We start from the raw sequence: 4,189 nt of genomic DNA on the forward strand, positions 1-4,189 counted from the left end.
CAGAACTAACTTCTCACTTAGGTAAGAATTTCATTAGAGCAATTTAATTCAGACTTAAGGTGGTCTTGCATTGTTTTGCATGTCTACAGAAAGTCTCACGCTAATGATTCATGTACCCCAGTATAATGGCTTCTCCTCTTAGCCACGCTACCTTTTTCTTCTTTCACTAAGTTTTGAGAATATAGATCTTTCTCAGCAGCACACAGATACTTGCAAGTTTCTAGAGAAAAACACACACCAATGGAAAACAAATTTAAAAAATCAGAGGCAAAATGTATAAATTTATCTTTTCTGCCTTTTTGCTTAATTTATATTGGCTTCAGTACTGAATCAGTAGGGATTGGATGTGAAGTTCAGATATCATTAATCCTGTTACCTGACATGCTGGCCAATCAAGGGCAGAAATATTCTCTTCTTCCAACAAATACGTAATTCTGCCAGTTATTTTAATGCTACATGTGTGCACACATGTGGGCACATATATGTCCTCTATTTTTTGTAATTTCAAGTTTTAAAAGTAGCCTAAAAGACTTAGATTAAGTTCAGAAACTATAAGAAGTCTTCAAGTAAGTAGAAAGGAAAAGTTGCATTTGTTTATCACTCATCATCTATAAAATGAACACATGCCTCAGTTTTCCAGCTGTGGGCAAGCTTACATGAGATGAGGAGAAAGAAGTTAAACTTTACAACTAGCAATCAACAGTCTCTTTTAGGAGGCTATTGCAAACCCTCTTAAAGACCAAAGATCAAACCTTCAGTTGTTTCATTAGGCACAATATGCACTGTTTGACTTTTTGTTTTAATAATAACTAGCCTCATTGCCCCCAGACATCATTACTGTGAATGATTCTGTAGAAAATATAAAGTTTTAATGAAGTTTCCATTAAATTAAAGAGCAATAAACAAACAGAAACAATTGACAAGTCAGAGCCATGAAATGTGTCTTATCTCTCATACATTTTTCTTGCACTCTTGCTTCACTAGTGCAGTACTTAGGAATAAACCAATTGATCAACAGGGAGTTGTTACCTTAATTATAAAATGAAACAACCTTGCTAATGTAGTCTGAAAGCTTTGTTCATTCTCCAGATCTGTAGTTCGAAATGGGCTTCAAATACAAATGCTTAGACAGGTAGTTGCTGCCTGATTTTGATGTGAAGGCTTGAAAGAGCCCCTGACCAGACTGTAGCCTACTGATTCAAGCACCCTGGTTTTATTCCTGAATTTTATTTATTTGGAACCTCTGCCTTTGCCCTTGGGGTGGAGATAAAAGGCTAACAATTACTGGGTCCCAAGCAGCATGCACTTTTGAATAGTTCATTCATGGGGAACCATTTGTTCCAGGAGGCTTTTTGTCTGATTATTGGCCTTTGCTGTTAGGGCTCAGGCAGAGATGTGATGACCCTTGCAGGAAAAATTAAAGAAGATGTAAATAGTAAATGCAGACATTTTGCAACATAGCTAAAAATAAATTGCACTACAGGCAATTATGCAAGTTTTACTGGATACATTAAAAAGACATTAAATTCACAGCTGTTTTAAGTGTCTTTTAAGTTGATAAATTAACTGTCTAATAAATTGTAAGATTTGTCAGCTAATAATGCTATTTTATCTGGTTTAACATATGCCTTCCTAGTTCATGAAGCATTATTGTAAGTGCCAAAAGGAGATAATGTGCATTTTACAGTGTTATGTCTTAAGTGGAATGGATCATTGGCCATGAAGAAGTGTGTTAATAAATCTCCTAGGCTTTGTTAATTGCACTCAATGAAGTGTCACTGTTAAAACACAAAAGATGTGATAGAGAAATCTGAACATAATGTCTTTCAGTTTTACAATTAACAGTTCACTAGGCAAATCGACCAAAAAGACCATAATTTGTTGAAGCCTTATTAACTTACATTTTCCTAGTCAAGGTCATAATTGTGGATGGCTTAAAGCTATCTTTTAATGCTCATTGCAAACAGTAACCTTGCTGGGGAGAAGGAACATTTTTCCTCCGAGTGGCACAAGATGCCTACCAGGTTCAAGAAAAATAAAGCTGTACTCTATCAAACAACGTACTTTTCAGAATCATTCCCCATAAAGCACCTGTGTTTGCCCTTGACTTGAGAAAAATACCATTCTGAATTGTTTGTGGAGGAGGGTAGTTCACATACTATGAAATTAAAATGCATGACTTCAGAGGCCATTAAGTGTAAGCCCTTGGCCACTAAAAAAGGTAATAATAATAAAATAAAGAAGATTAATTTCTGTAAAATTGATGTATTTTTTTTTCATTTAAACTATGACAATAGATACCAGAATACTCAACATGAGAACTCAGCATGAAACTGTCTTCCCCAAAAGTTTCAGAAAACTTACAATGGGAGTCTTTCTTTGTTTATATATTAGAACAAGAAGTGTTTCCTTTTTCTTCTACTGTTGAGAATGTGCCCTTGATCCAATGCCTGTCAGCTTGCAATTTGGCTTTTGTAAAAGCATGAGTTGCATCTTTAATAATGCTGCAGCTTTAACAATGACTTTTACAAATCAAGTGTGAAAGCAGAGAGGAAAAAGAAATCACATACTACCTTTAAAAGTAAATGGCACTTCATCTTGTAGGCAAAACACATTTCATGTGTTTGTTTTAGTATAAGATTGTATAAGATTGACCAAATTAGTTACAATAGAAAAGCAAATTCAGAGCAATTCCAAAAATCTACAGCAGTATTTCTCTTCTATTCCTGACTAGTTAAGTAATTTTCTATGACACAATTTATTTATCTATAAACTGAAATAATAAAATCATCCACTTCAAGGAATGAAAAAATCTTGAGAAATGATCTCTTCATGAGAATGAAGAAATCAAGAGAAAAAAAAATATGTAAAAGTGCTTTAAAAAGCCAAAGTAATATTAGTTACTCTTAATTATAGGTCAAAATATCAGTTATATAATTCTTCATCTTCAAATAACTTTCACATTTAGTATCTCAATTATTCCTCACAACAATTTTTTGAGGAATATAGGACAAGTATTTTCAAATACGAAATATTTTCTGATGGTCTGCTGAGTATAAGGTACTATGCTAGATGCTACAGTGTTATAACCAAGTATGACATAGAGTTCTTCTTTTCTAGAGGTTATCATCTGACTGTGTAATCATGTTGGTATTACAGTAGAGGAAACAGAAGCTCAGGAAAGTGAGGTTACCTGCCCAAAGCTACAAAGCAAATCCAGGAGAAAAAAAAGTAAGACTTCAAAAATATTTTATCACTAAAAAACCCTTCAAGCTATGAAACAAAGTCTCCTGTCAGTCCAGTGCTTTTTCACATGTACACACTGCTTCAGCTAGACCACACAGAAAATCAAAATGAAATAGGTCAAATGTTAGAAACCATTGTGGGAATTCTAAATACTATGTTGATATTTGGGCTAGGTGAAATGGAAGGACTAGAGTGAAAGTACTTCAAGTCTTTTGTGCTATATTCAGTAAGACTGCCTCAGATAGCGTCATTTCTGGCTAGACCACCCCAAGGGAATGAGAAGTCCTAATTATCTTTACCACCAATCCTTTCTTTGATTGAACATGAATGAGATGATTTGATCTTAAGTGGAGATTATACACTGGGCAATGCCGGGTCGTCTTCAAATGAGCTTAAAAGAAGCTTTTAAAGAGTATACATCATCATCATCACTGGGAGAAACAGAATTGTTTGGGATTTTTTTCTTAAACTCAAAACCATTTAGATCACTATTCCCTTTGAACTGCGGTTTCTACTTGAGATTGGAAGAAATACCATCGGCTGCTTCATTGATGTCTTGACAGGCATATGTAGTAAAGAAAAAATGTGTAACAAAAGATACCCACTTTGCATGAATTTCCAGGTTCCTGACTGGTGTATATACAGTTGGGAAAGTTAGAAGTACTTACATTTCTAGATATAGTCAAGTGAATAAATTATGTACCATAGTGATCGCAGAATAAGTGCTTTTTACACAATGAATTAGAAAAAAATAAACCCATAAATTAAGAAAGAGAGAAAACCAAAAAAAAAAAAAGAAGGAAAAAAGGAAAGAAAAAGGAAGAAAATATAGCATCCTATTTTCAGAAATGAGAAATGCAGGCATGTGTAGTTCTTCTATATGACCAAGGTCCACATTCTTATAAAACATGTAAATTATGGCAGATCCTAACAAATTCACGTA

This window comes from Colobus angolensis, unplaced genomic scaffold (genome assembly GCF_000951035.1).
Source record: "Colobus angolensis palliatus isolate OR3802 unplaced genomic scaffold, Cang.pa_1.0 Scaffold549, whole genome shotgun sequence".
Classification (NCBI taxonomy): Eukaryota; Metazoa; Chordata; class Mammalia; order Primates; family Cercopithecidae; genus Colobus; species Colobus angolensis.